Source organism: Rattus rattus, chromosome 7 (assembly GCF_011064425.1).
Source record: "Rattus rattus isolate New Zealand chromosome 7, Rrattus_CSIRO_v1, whole genome shotgun sequence".
Classification (NCBI taxonomy): Eukaryota; Metazoa; Chordata; class Mammalia; order Rodentia; family Muridae; genus Rattus; species Rattus rattus.
This window is the reverse complement of record NC_046160.1, coordinates 119,890,790-119,906,134: the sequence shown is the minus strand read 5'-3', so window position 1 is coordinate 119,906,134 and position 15,345 is coordinate 119,890,790. Positions and strand designations below refer to the sequence as shown.

At 45.3% G+C, this 15,345-nt stretch overlaps 1 long non-coding RNA gene and 1 gene segment (V, D, J or C); one reads left to right on the top strand and one right to left on the bottom strand.

Moving 5' to 3' along the window:
* LOC116905412 overlaps positions 1-15,345 on the bottom strand; it is a 154,238-nt gene that overhangs the window by 105,899 nt on the left and 32,994 nt on the right.
* LOC116905418 lies at positions 6,648-8,079 on the top strand. Its single transcript, XR_004388525.1, has 2 exons — positions 6,648-6,806; positions 7,084-8,079. It is a non-coding gene; the product is annotated as an uncharacterized LOC116905418 (long non-coding RNA).

Below are 15,345 nucleotides of genomic sequence, written 5' to 3'. Positions count from 1 at the left end.
CTAACCATATGTCCTTTCCCTGACAGTGTCCAAGCCATAACTATAGTCAGATAAGAAAGGGAATTTCTTCTGTCCTTTCACACATCTCTAGATACCCACAGCCCAAGCATGACAAGATAAGCCTCTTACCATTTCTCCCTGCAGGGGCTATGGCACCCAGCAACCTCAATGTGAACATCCTGACCACATCCACCCACCATGAAATGTCATCTTGGCTCATGTGCGAAGTATCCGGCTTCTACCCTGAAGATATCCACCTCTGGTGGCTCAGTGCCCAGAGTAAAATGGACCCAATAAACTTTGTCACTGCACAACCCATCCGCCAGTCTGGGGACAAATTCCAGATCTGGAGTGTCCTGAGACTACCAGTAGCTCTGAGCCCTTCACTTGACACTTACACATGCATGGTGGAACATGAGGCCTCACAGACCAAGCTTAATGCCAGCAAGAGCCTGGAAATCAGTGGTAAGTCACAGCTGGGTAAGAGTGTCAAGCAGCAGAGCCCTGGGTACACACGACAGACAAATATTCCTGTTTGGGGAGGAGAGGTCTGTATTGTCTAGATAAGAGGAACACTGTGCTTGTCTGTTTCAGTTTAGAAGACAGAACTGCATAACACTTTCTACAACACTTTCTAACCCTTTCTACAACTTTTGCTTTTTTTCAGTCCTCTCCTCTATGGTGTTTACTGAACCCTGAAGGAATTATATATAGGTGTTTATTCATATCCTAGGGCTGGTATTCAACAGAAACATTCACTTATTGTCAGAAGCTTGACCAAGTGTGAATTTCCCCCAATGACCATTTCTGCACACTGTGAGATGGAGCTTCCCGTCATAAGTAAAGGCAAAAGCTGTGGACATAGATGCAAATGCCCGCAGTTCAATTGTACAAGTCCGTGACAACCATTTAACACACAATAGCAGTTATTTCTCTATTGGAGCCTATGAACTCCCCAGCTGTAAGTTTTTCCCTACTGCAGAGCAGAGCTTAAATTCAATAGGAAAGATGTTGGTTGTGCCAATAACTGCTGTGCCACGGTTACACAAGTAAGCACATCTTATATAACAAGATGATTAATGCAGCACTCAAAGTCCATGCTCATGAGAGAATGTTGGCAATAGCCTATAAAACATCTCCCAGCACTGCACAAAAAAAAAAGTCAGCAGGAAGGCAGCTTCCCCCTCAGTCCTAGCCCTGGTTCTCTATGTCTTACAGCCAAAGTTTGTGAAGTCTCCAGCAGTAGAAATTTACCACCTACTTCTGGTGTGTAAGTAAAATCAATAGTGATAACGTTTGCAGCTTGTGGCTCCTTGGGGGCCTCCCTGAACAATAACTCATGCAGAAGTAGCCCATCTCTGCCACGGAGGCTTCCATTAAACAAACTTTGAATTGAGGGAGTGTCTTTTTCCACCTTCGCATGGTGCTTCCTGTGTTTTAACTCTTAGTGAGTCACTGTGGGGTTTTTCTATCAACCCAGCCCCCATAAGGCTGTAAGGCAGGAGGAAGCATCATTGGCTCTAGCTGTGTTCCATTACACTCTTCCTATCAATGCTTGTGAAATGACTGCCTCCTTTAATGTAGATTTTCAATGGGAGCCTATGTATAACACTGGGTTGGGTGAAGCCCTTAATGTCAGCTTTTCCCACTGCTTGCTTACATAGAACTGCTTGGGAAAGGCCTGTGGAAATGTCCACACAGGTGAGGGCACATTCACATTCCTCACTGAGACGCTTAGGCCTTTATGAAGTCTGCCAGACATATGGGACAGGTAGACTTGTGTACTTGCCCATCATGCATCCATGCGTTGATGTCATAAGGAAGAACAGACCTCACCTGCTCATGAAGTGGGCAGAATCAGAATATATCACGAGAATGCCAGAGGCTCTCATTACTTTCCAGCCTTCAAAGATTCACAGCACAGAATTTGATTTTCTGTCAGCCTTTTTTCTCTAGAAACTTTGACTTAACACAAATCTTGTCACATTTTTTTTTGGGTAACCTGTAAATGCCCACTGTCTTCTCTCTCATCCTTTTTAAAAATATCATCCCAAATGTCTTACCACCTCACATACACTACCTACACATTTTTCTAAATAATCATTCAAGTCTATCAGAGTCTCAGCTACTCACAAAGATCACATCCTATAATGGAGCCCGACAAAGCCACTAACGTTTGTGTTAGTCCTGTTCAGGCAGGACTCCCCAGCAGAAGCAGCCCTACCCACTTCAGTGGGCACTGAATGCCGCTTCTCACATGTTTGGATTTTTTTGTTAAGACTTTAAATTATCTTTCAGTCATATCTGATGTTCATGGGTCCCTCAGCCAGTAATAACTGAACATCTCTGCTGTGAAGGTGTTTGTCTGTTTGTGTTGTTTGTGTGCCAGGAAAAGCTGTTTAGCACAGGTCTAATTGGTATTCTCCTTCCCTTGTGGTGCGGCTATTTCCTTTGAGTTAGAACATTCTCTCTTGGGACATGGGGGGCAGGGGAGCTAGATTTTGATGGAATGATTTCCCATGTATTTCCTTAGAAAAATGAAGCCTTTGTCTCAAGGAAGGATGGATGGTTCTACATCTAATTCTCCACTCCATGCTGCTGATGCTAGCCTGTTCCATGTCCGGTGTCTCCGGGCTATAAAGGAATCTGACCTGCTTCTCCCTCTTTGCTTCCTTATTGTCTTCATCGGTTCCAAGTTTTCAAATCGCAGGAACGGCTCTTTAGCACAAATCTGATCTGTACTGTTTTTTCCTTTATCCCCTGCCTGCTCTGAGAGACAACAAGGCAGCATCTCCATCATAATCTCTCTTTTTCCTTCAGAATCAGAGACCACTGTAGAAGGCAGCATCTGTGCATCTTTTTTCCATTGTACTCCTTCGATATATGAGTGAGATTTTCTAGGCAGACAGCTCAGCCTTGGCGTACCACAGTTGGCTTGCTATGCCATCCTACATATATTATTTTCTAGGACTGCAGTATCATCTCTAATCTGAAATCCATTTGAATGAAACCATATGTTGGAGGTCCAATTCAAGAAGGCTTGCCACCTCATACCATGTAAAAGAAGATGGTCAGCCAGGGGCTGCTCCAAAAATCCCCCACTCTCAGATAGCTCAGACTTGGCAGCAGAAGTTCCTATCACCCCCTAGCAGGGAGTAAACAGCAACTACTACAACTAGAAGCAAACCATCTCATACCATAAAAGATGCTAGCTTCTCTGATACCTTAGGCCTAAGTCCAGGAGTTGTCTGCCTCATTTCTTTCTCTCTTCTGCTGGAGAGCCTTCAGGACCAAGGGCTGCTATAAATTTGACATAAACTTGGGATTGAAAAGTGTCAGACAGGCTCCACCTGAGGGGCCCTAAGTATGAGTGTGGTGGGGATGGAGCCCAACCTCAGACATCATCATATCCTGTAAAGATGTGTGCCCCAGCATCTCAATTTTAGGTAAGTCCTGTCCTCAGCATGGCCTTCAGCGCCTAGGCCCAAGTCAGGCACACTTCCCCACGTAGACCCCGAAATACCACAGTATGTCCACAACCTCCACCCACACAACATGGAGGGAGGAACCTAGAGGGCCTGCAGCAATCACATGAGGCTGTACCTGGCCCTGCCAAGCTGCCAGTATACCAGCCTTGGCTCCAGGCTTTGAAAGCTTGGTCTGTTGTCTATGCCTCAGGATCCTCAGGGCTCCAGCAGTGAGAAGGTCATCCAGAGGTCATGCCTGTTTCCAGCTGCAGTGTATTGACTAAGAACAGAGGCTACAGATCCACTGATTCTCATGGCATACCTCCTACCCGGTAGGGAAGGCTAGAACTGGTCCCCTCAAGTGGTGCCTCACTAGTGCTGAAAGGAGCCTGGCCTACATTTGCCCCAAATTGACCTTTCCTTTTCCCCGTGGCATTGCTTCCTCGAAGGACACTAAGGGTTTCTCTTACTTGACTCCCTCAGGATCTACAGATTTTCTCAAGTCACTCCTCAGAGCAGGAGTCAGACCAGCATTGGTACCCTCTGCCCACACTCATGCAGCACACTTAGGAAGCCTGGACATGCTCTGTAGTCATCCTCACTAGATTGTTCCCACCTGCCTCTCTATCTCCTCTCCCACTTCCCTTTGTCCTGCCTTTTGGTCTGACCCTACTCCGTGTCTCACATGTCACAAGGTAGATACATCTGCCTGAGTTCCACACGACACTTCTCCATCACCCCAACTCCGGAGAGCAATAATGTCCTGAGTTCTGTCCCCTAACACCTCCTGACTTGTCTCTATGAAACCACTTCTGCCCCTCCCACCCATTCATCACCCTGTTGCCAAAGCACTCTCTGTTTCTCTGCGAAACACATCCTGTTTCTACATACATGTGGAAGAACATTTGATTAGCCATGTAGGCCGTGGTGAAAGGAAAATACCAAGTAAACTTTTAACATCATCATTTTATTCAAAACTACTAGAGAGAGGAGGGCTCAGCAAAGCCCAGGGAGACCAAATTCCCAGGCAAGAGGAGATGGCTACTTTATCCCATCCTAGGCACAGATAGGCAGTAGGACATCTGTAATCACCAAGAATTCAGCCAAAATTTTAATAAACACCTTAGCTGCCAAGAAGGATGAGAACACAGGAGAGTCCCAAATTCTGAGCCAATCACCATTCACCTAACCTCCCGTGTAGGATATGCAAGGAACACCTGGAAGTGTGGTGTGTTAGCAGAATCGCCATCTTGCACCAGCTCCAAGGCCTGCTGAATCTAAGGATTACGCCAAAGCACCTGGAGCCAGAAGTCAACTATGATACCCCAGCTCCAGGGCAGTTCAGTCCCCAGTTCCGAAGAACAGGCATTTCACCCCAGACTCTATAATCCATGCATATACAGTTCCTGGCATGTAATCAATTAATTACATGATATGAAATGATTGATAACCAAGACAAAAACAGTCCATGGATTTAGACCTGAGGTATATGAAATGTTGGGAAAGCATGCAGAGGTTCCCTTACCATAAGAGTCCCAGAACTTTGCAGAGTATGAGCAGATCCCAACCTCCCCCGCTGGCAAGCCTTCTCAAAGCTGCTTCTCCTACTAGAGAACCCTTTCTCCCAACCACCTGCCACTATTTATCACTTATCTGAGTTTTTCCCATGATTCTAGGATGCTACCACCTCCTGCCTGAGTCCGACGGCCCTCCCAGGAGACCTGATGGTCCTGCCTTTCCCTGAGACCTTTCTGTGTCTGCTTAGCTTATTTGCCTCTGTGTTAAGTTGCTTCATAAAAGCAAGAACCGTTGCCTTTCCACTTCTCAGTATGTTGTAGAAAAGCACTTCTGTAAATTACAGTAAGAAGCTAACAATAATAAATGAAACAAACAAACATGAACCTCTCTTATCTCTGTGGGCCCTGGCCAAAGGCCCCCTGTGGATGCCTGAACCATGAACGCTGCCATACCATGTGTTACTTCAGCCATCAACCTGTGGCCAAGGTAGATCCAGATTGACAAACAGACAGACATGTAGACAACTTGAAGCCTAGGCAAAGGCTGACATTCCAGGCAAAGCGAGAGCCTATCACACTGTTCCAAAGTGTGTGATTTAAAACCAGCGTGTTTCTCGTTTAAAATATGCTCAAAAGTTATAAAATATCAGCCAGAACTAGTCATAAGGCTTAAATCATAGGTGATTGAAACTGGAAACTATAGGTAAAGTGTTTCTTATTATGCTAAGAGTCAAGGGTCTATAATGCACACCTGATTTCAGTATTTAGTACTTCGATATGGTGAAATGCCTTTAGGTCAGCCCATCCACAGAATTCACAGTGACTCCCACTGAGCATATGTATGATTTCAAATAGCACTTGTGGAATAGACACCCATGCAGCCCTGTGACCCACGGTGTTTTCCTTAATTCTTCCCAGCTGCCTTGAACTTCCATGCCTTGAGTTGTGTTTTCTGTGGAAATGCAGTTTCCCTGGGTCTGTACATCAGCCACCACCCTCTGGTACCCTCTGGTACCTCAGACCACACTTCTGTCTCCAGCTGAGATTTTCATATGCGTGTTTAGTTATGGCATAACCATCTTTAACATCTAGTCCCTCCTATGACCTTTAAGATTATGTTACCATGGCTACGATGCTTTACAATCTCTCCCTCCACTTGCAAGGGCTCAGGGCTCTTTCTGACTCTGGAGTAGTACTCTTTCCCAGTGTGTAGATCATGAACACTGTCTTTTCTTAAAATGTTGCTCACTCTTCTCTGCCTTTTTCATAATACATCTTTCTGAGAGAGCCTACCTGGTCTAGCTGCTCTTTCTAGGTCTTCTTAAGTAGTAGCCCATCTCCTACGCCATCCAAGTGGCATTGGCCTAACGTCATATCAGGTTTGGGTTCAGGTCTGCTAATCCCATTCAGATCAATTTGTGTGTGAGACTTCAGAACCCAGAAGGCAGGAGCAGGGGTTGGGGTAGGGTTCTGTGTGGCAAAGTGGTTAGTAAGCACTTGAGATGGGAAGTGGTAAGTACTATTGGGAGGAGGGCATATGATAAAAAGGTTGCTGCTAGACAGGAAAGCTGTATCTTCAGGTTCAGTAGACAGGAGGCCAAGTTAATAAGGAATGGTCCTTCTGTAGGATGGAGACCTTCTCATGAGCACTAGTTCTTCCCCAGGCATGGTGAATACCATCCCAAACTCATGCATCAGGGATGAGCAAACCGACAGCTCATGGACCCTAGAGGAGGAGAACGGCCTGTGGCCCACACTGTGCACCTTCGTGGCCCTCTTTCTACTCACACTGCTCTACAGTGGCTTTGTCACCTTCATCAAGGTGGGCCTCCTACCATTTCCTTCTGAACCCCTTCCTGGGCACAAGTAAAAAGGTGCCATCAAGGGGCATTCTCAAACCCATCATCACTTCTGGAATGGCTAGGAGATACACCAATAATTGGGGGGCTGAGGGGTGCACCAGTAATGGGGGGGCTGAGGGGTGTCCCAGTAATTGGTAGACCATGGTCACTGTCCAGCTTCTGGGCCCTATGTAGCTCCAGGGACTTGTCCTGTTTCTCAGACAACAGCCTCTGTATGACCTCAGGGCTCTCTGGCAGGTGAAGTAGACCAGGACAACAGAATCCTGCAACTACAAAGAAAAGTGCTTTCCCTCAACATGAAGCCCACAGAGAGGATGCCTTCTATGCAGAGAGAAGCTCCAAGCCCTCCTCTCAATCCTCGCTCTCCACCAGACTCAAAATGCCTGTCATCCTCGGCTATAGGCAAAGAAGGTGTCCTGCTGACCCAATCCTACTCATCCCTGTTCCCTGTCTCCCTCCAAGTCCCCATCATCCCATAAGCTTGCTGTGGTTCACCCCACCTGCCTCCTGTTTCTTTGTTTGTTTGTTTGTTTGTTTGTTTGTTTGTTTCTGTGGTTTAAATAAACTCAAAGTGCATGCAATCTGAGGCAAACAGTGGAGAGGCCACTAGGGAGGAGTATCAGGGTCACACTGAAGAAAACTGTTCAGTGAACTAGGACACTCTCCTCCCACCTTAAACTCACAATTGACTTCTCACATACACATAAGAATACACACACACACACACACACACACACACACACACACACACACACACACACATGCATGTGTTCACATTGAAGTCCCTCAAACAAAATGAACACACATGCATGTTTACAGAAGCAGATGTACATGAGTGCATATGCATACCTACTCAGATGAACACAAATTTACACCAGGGCCTTAGGTGACAGCAATGGGGACTGTGGTCATTTCAATAAGAATAGACTCCATGGGTTCATATAGTTGAATGACTAGTCACCAGGGAGTGGAACTCTTTGATAGGATTAGGAGGCATGTCCTTGTTGTAGGAAATGTGTGTCACTGGAGCACAGGAAGGCTTTCAGGTTTCAAAAGCTCATGTCAGGACCAATGTCTGTTTGTCTCTCTGTGTCTCTGTGTTATCTCTTTAGAACTCTAGGTTATTTCTCCAGCACCATGTCCACTGGCATACCACCATGCTCCCCAAAATGATAATGAACTAACCTCTGAAATTGTTAGCAAGCCCCAATTAAATGCTTTCCTTTATAAGAATTGTTGTGGCCATGGTGTCTCTTCACAGCAATGCAACAGTGACTAAGACAGGGAATATTCCACATGCAAATTCCTAGTTTGTTCTGACTCCTCGTCTTACTACCTATGTAAGACCCTGAATGCCTGTATTTCTACTTTCTCCATCACAAACATTGACAGTATACACATACCTACACTGAGATGGGTTGATGAAATCAGATATGAAAGGAACTCAGAGAAGTCACAACTAGGCAACATGTGGTAAGTGGCACCCTCCTGTTAGCTGCTGTGGGGTGAGTGTGTCCCAAAATTCTTCCTGATATTCTTATGTCAATGTATCAGAAGGTAGGCCTTCCAGAAGGTAAGGAGATCACAAAGAGTCCTCATAATTGGGATTAGTGTCCTTGTTAAACAACCCAGAAAGACCCTTTGCCCAGACACAGTGAAACAGGGCTGCCCATAGATGTGGAAAATGAGTTCTGTAGGATATGGAAACTGCTAGAACCTTTGTCTTAGACCTTCAGACTCACAATGATGAGGAGTACATCTCTGTTATTTATGATTCACCTGGTGCAGGGTGTATTTTTATAGGCACCCAAGTAGACCAAGACATCAGCCAACATCCTTTGGTATGATAGTCAAAAAGCGAGACCTAGGTTCATGATTTACATCAACAGATGGTAGCATAGGGTGATGGGAAGGATCTCAAGGTCAGCCCAGTTCTCTTACTCCCTTACTCTATCGTCTACCAGTGTGGAGAGTAGAAGTGATTATACATTAGGAGACGCCTTCCTTTCACCATTTTGACTATTCCTCCCACTATCTCCCTTGATGAACTTAGATCCTATTAGCAGCTGCACTCACAGCTCAGTGCACTGTGGTCTCACATTCCACATATTGGCCTTGAGGTCAACTTTGTGTTTCCTATTTAAGACATCCAAAGTGGAATGCCTGTATATACAAGTATACGCCTGTATATGCAAGTATATTGAGTCATGGCACTCAGAGGTATCCTTGTCCTGGGTCTTGAATTTATGAACCTGGGGGCCTCGTGTGGGCAAAAACAGATGAGATTGACTGAAAGGCCTAAAGATAAAAGTCACAGGTGGTCCTGAATGTGCTCACAAGAGTTCTCCTGACAGACTATGGAAGACATGATACCATATGATGTGATACCAAAGTCAGAGGCTGTGCTGCTGGCTGTGAGAATGGACCAACAGGCCACAGAACATGAAATGTAGCACCAGAGGTGAAAATGGAGGAAAATGAATCTGTCCCACCTAAGTGACACTTAAAACTGCCATGGTAAAGAACACCCTCACCTTCTGTCCATTAACTTATCCCATCCTTCTAGGTATCCAGGATCCTGCACAAACTCTGAGCACACCTCCTTCCCTTTCTATTTTCTGCTTCTCTTTGCCCTCTCAGCAGATCCCACTTTCTTTCCTCAGTCTACCCAGAGGATATCTTGCTCTCAGTCACGAAAGCAAGTCTTAATGAAGACCCAGGACATTGATTCTGACCCTGTGCTGGACCCTTGTATGAAAACGTGACACAAGCTAATGTCATCTGAGAGGAATGAACCTTAATTTTAAAAAAATGCTTCCATAAGATCGGGCTGAAAGCAAGCCTGTGGAGCATTTTCTTAATCACTTATTAATTTGGGAGTGCCCACCCTACTGTGGTGGTGGTCCTGAGTCCTATGAGAAAATAAACTGAGTAAGCCACGAGGAGCAAGGCAGTAAGCAGCATCCCAGTAGGGCCTCTGCATCAGTTTCTGCCTCCAGATTCCTGCCCTACTTGAATTCCTGCCCTGGCTTCCTTTGGTGATGGATCACAACTTGGGAAGTATGGAGGCAAACAAATGCTTTCTTCCCCAACTTGGTCATGGTATTTTATCACAACAATGAAAACCCTAACCCTCTCATAACCTGCACCCAACCAACCCCAACTTTCCTACTCTTGCCTCTACCTGCTCTTGGGGTGCACATAGCACATACAGCCCTTGTTCTTCCCAAGTATACACAAACCCATGATGAGCAACATATAGTCCCACTTCTTTGAAGTCAACTGACTACCCTAAATGCAGCAGAACTCTTGCCCCACCTTCCCTGTGAGTGTACTATGCTGACTCCAGACTTCAACATGTAATTAACTCAAGGAAGGAACAACTGTGAGGCTCCTAGAATGCCCCCACGTTGAGATCATAGGCATATCTTCCTCATAGCCTCCCATCCCCACCATAGATCTCTTCTCTGCTTAATTCTCTAAGGAGATTCTTTTTCTCTCTCTCTCTGTGGTCCAGCAGCAACTATCACTTTCCAAGCCACTCAGCAAGACTCCAGTGACCATGCTGCCATGGAAACCATAAACTTTAAGCCATTGTCCCTTAAACTCCTGATGTGTAGATGCCCCACAGGTCAACGGGGTACTTTCAAAGTGCCCATCTGTCATGGGAACTCACCACAAATTAAACCTACCAGAAATTAAATCCTGCAGGCCCAATGGCCTAGAGATCTAAGCAACTTTTAAACTATAGGTCTTGCTTATTCTCTGAGGCTCCCATACTTTCAAAACCAGCATCCAAACTCTCTTTGCAATGTGACCTCTTTATTCCCTGGCATCATGTCTGACACTATCCTCTTTCTCACCTGTCCATTCAGTTTTCTACTGTGGTTCCATGACACAAAGAGCAAATTCAGGAGCGTCTGAAGGCTATGTGAGGATGAATAAATGAGAGCATGAGTGAATCACTAGTGACCTTAAGGAGGTCTGTGAGCTACAAAAGGCATTGGCTTCACACTCCCCCTGAAACTACCCATCCCAGCCTTCTAGAAAAAGCCATCTAGAACAATAACCATCACCACTCCCATTGTCACCAAGTAATGGCTCTGAGGGTTTTTTCTGGCTTTGTGTTTGCAGTAGAGCTGATCAATAATCCACTGAGTGTTGGAGAAAATATGGGATGCCAAAATCCAAGGCCCAAACCCTGTACCTCTCCTAGGAGTCTGAATTGTTTGGTTTATTGCAACTTTTCTAAATCTAAAATTCATTCTGAAAACTACACCTTGATGTTCATGATCATTGTCAAGCATAACGAGCCAAAACTCACAGAGCACGTAACCAGCCCTGCCATGAGAGCTCATAACCTGCACCCAGGACACGCCTTTCATGTTTCCCATGCCTCCCGTGCCTCTCCTCCACTTGTTTGGGGAATATCAGATTATCCTAGACCATTACACTACAGAAATCTACCCAGTGGAGCCACGTGACACACTTGTGGCCCCTGGACTACTGTCAACCCGTAGGTTGCTACCATTCCTACATCAAAGCCACAAGCTATAAATCAGTCCTATCACTCAGGTGGGAGTTCACAGCTCTTTCCCACCAACAACCTCCTCAGGGCGCTTCTCAGCAGAAGCATCTGTTTCCAGCTATGATAACAAACAGGACACACTCCTACCCACACTGAAACCAAAGCCTTCACCTGCCACCAGTCTGGGACTCAGCTGACCCCTCTCTCAGCTTAAGGACTGAGAGTCTAGTGCCTAGCAAAAGATAGACTTCAGTGTGCAGTAAAAAGAATATACAGACCTGCAAGTCCCCAAATGTGCCTTTGCAGACCACAGTTGGGCCACCCTACTAATGCCCTGGCTGAATTTATTCTGGAGTATACAATTCAAATAGAATGGAGGATGAAAAAACTCCAGTGAAATTAGTTTCTGTCCTTACCATAACTACAAAAAGTAAATTAAGTCTTGGAGAATCAACAAGACTAGCAGGAATTTTAGGAAATATGTATATTGTTTCTGGACGAATAAGCACTTTCTGAGAACACCAAAACATGATTTAATAAAGTAAGAGACATATTTAACCACACATGAAAGTTATTCAGTTTACATATGGAACACAGTGCCCCTCCCCCGCCTCCTCCTAGTCCTCCTCACACAAAACCTCCTTCCTCCTAACACTCCTCCCTATTTACCCTGAGAAGAGGGAGGACCCCTGGGTATCAACTCACCATGGCACATCAAGTCATTGAAGGACTAGCTGCATTCTATACCACTGAGGCCAGACAAGGCAGTCCAAGTACAGGAACAGGATCCACAGAAAGGCAACAGAGTCTGGGACAGTGACCTACATGAAGAACAAATTGCACACCTATTACAAATGAGGAGTGGTCTAGGTCCAGCCCTTGTATGCTCTTTTGTTGGTCGTTTCATCTCTGAAAGCCCCCCAGGTTTCAAGTTAGTTGACTCTGTTGGTCCCCTTATGGAGTTTCTATCCACTCCCCGAATCCTTCCCCCAACTCTTCCACAAGACTCCCTAAAATTCAGTCAAATGTTTGACTGGAAATCTCTGAATCAGTTCAAGTCAGTTACTAGGTGGAGCCTCTCAGAGGACAGTTATGCTATGTTCCTTTCTGCAAATCTACAGGATATCATAACAGTGTCAGGGATTGGTTCTAGCCCATAGGATGGATCTCAATTTGGGCGAGTCATTGGTTGACCATTCCCTCAGTCTCTGCTCCATCTTTGTCCTTCTACATCTTATAGGCAGGACAAGTTTTGGGTGGAGGCTTTGTGGGTGGGATACTCTCTAAATCCCTCCACTGGGAGTCCTCCCAGTATACAGAGATGACCATTTCAGGCTCCATATGTGCCACTGCTAGGAGTCTTAGCTAGATTCAACCCCATAGATTCCCTAAAGCCTCCCCATCCCCAGATGGAACATCCTAGATATGCCGCTTCCCCTGCAAACAACTTAATTCCCTTCTCTTTCCCCAGTTCTCTCGACACATGATCTAACCCCTGCCTGTTCCCTGGCCCATCCTCTCTCCTACACAGTTCACTCCCTCCATTCACCTCAGATAACTTTTATTTCCCATTCTGCATGAGATTTGAGTATCCTCCCTTGGGACCTTCCCGTTATTTGGCATCTTTGGGTCTGTTGAATGCAGCATGGTTGTCCTGTACTTTATGGCTAATATACAATTGTAGGTAAGTACACACCATGCATGCCCTTCTGGGGCTGGCTTACCTAACTCAGGATGATATTTTCTACTCCCATTCATTTGCCTGAAAAAATTTCATGAAGTCCTTGTTTTTTTGTTTTGTTTTCTTTTAATTGAATATTTTTTTATTTAGATTTCAAATGTTATTCCCTTTCCTGGTTTCCCAGACATAAGCACCCTATCCCATCCTCCTCCCCTTTGTCTACAAGGATGTTCCTCTCCCCAACAACCCCCCCTTTCAGCCTCTCCAACATTCCACTATATTGGGGGTTCCAACTTTGGCAGAACCAAGGGCTTCTTCTTCCATTGGTGCCCAACAAGACCTTCTTCTGCTACACATGTAGTTGGAGCTTCCTTCAATTTGTGAAGGAAGGAAATCACTCCTGGTAGGAGACGTTTAATGTTCAACGGCGATGGGAGTTTAATAACATATTCTATTTCTGACACTTTCTTCATCATTTACTATTTTTAATTGGATATTTTTATTTACATTTTAAATGTTATCCCCTTTCCTGCTTTCCCATCCATAAATCCCCTATCCCATCCACCTCCCCCTTCTTCTACAAGGGGAACAAAGCCCCCTTCCCGCCTACCTACCCTGACATTACCCTACACTGAAAAGTCCAGCCTTGGCAGGAACAAGGGCTTTTCTTCACATTGGTGCCCAACAAGGCCATCCTCTGCTACACATGTAGCTGGAGCCATGGGTCTGTCCATGTATAGTCTTTTGATAGTGGTTGAGTCCCTGGGAGCTCTGGTTGGTTGGCATTATTATTCTTATGGGGTTGCAAGCCCCTTCAGCTCTTTCAATCCTTTCTCTAATAACTCCAACAAGGATCCTGTTCTCATTTCAATGCTTTGCTGCTAGTTGTCACCGCTGTATTTGACATGTTCTGGCTGTACTTCTCAGGAGACTGCTGTATGAGGCTCCTGTCAGCATGCACTTCTTAGCTTCATCACTCTTATCTAGTTTTGCTGGCTGTATATAAATGGGCTGTATACCCATGTGGGGCAGGCTCTGAATGGCCATTCCTTCACTCATTAACCCAAACTTTGACTCCATAGACATTCTTATGAATGTTTTAGTTTCCCCTCCTAATAATGACTGAAGCATTCACACTTTGGTTGTCCTTCGTCTTGAGCTTCATTGGTCTGTGGATTGTATCTTGAGTAATTGGAACTTTTGGGCTAATATCCACTTATCAGTGAGTGAATACCACGTGTGTTTTTCTGTGATTGGGTTACCTCACTCAGGATGATATTTTCTAGTCCCATTTGGCTATGAATTTCATGAAGTCATTGTTTTTGATAGGTGAATAGTACTCCATTGTGTAGATGTACCATATTTTCTGTATCCATTCTACTGTTGAAGGGCATCTGGGTTGTTTCCAAATTCTTTTCTTTTTCTTTCGGAAAATACTTGGGTATTTCTTATTTACATTCCAATTGTTATTCCCTTTCCCGGTTTCCAGACCAACATCCCCCTAACTCCTCCCCCACCCCTTCTCTATGAGTGTTCCCATCCCCATCCTCCCCCCATTGCTGTCCTCCCCCCAACAATCACATTGAATTGGGGTTCAGTCTTGGCAGGACCAAGGGCTTCCCCTTCCACTGGTGCCCGTGCTAGGCTATTCTTTGCAACCTATGCAGTGGGAGCACAAGGTCAGTCCGTGCATAGTCTTTGGGTAGTGGCTTAGTCCCTAGAAGCTCTGGTTGGTTGGCATTGTTGTTCATATGAGGTCTCAAGACCCTTCAAGCTCTTTCGGTTCTTTCTATGATTCCTTCAAAGGGGTCCCATTCTCAGTTCAGTGGTTTAATGATGGCATTCGCCTATGCATTTGTTGTATTCTGGCTGTGTCTCTCAGGAGAGATCTACATCCGGTTCCTGTCAGCCTGCACTTCATTGCTTGATCCATCTTATCTAGTTTGGTGTTTGTATATGTATGGGCCACATGTGGGGCAGGTTCTGAATGGGGGTTCCTTCTACCTCTGTTCTAAACTTTGCCTCCCTATTTCCTCCGAAGGATATTCTGGTTCCCCTATTAAGGAAAGAGTGAGGCATTTGCATTTTGGTCATCCTTCTTGAGTTTCATGTGTTCTGTGGATCTAGGGTAATTCGAGGATTTGGGCTAATATCCACTTATCAATGAGTGCATACCATGTGTGTTTTTCTGTGATTGGGTTACCTCACTCAGGATGATATTTTCCAGTTCCATCCATTTGCCTATGAATTTCATAAAGTCATTGTTTTTGATAGGAGACTAGTATTCCAT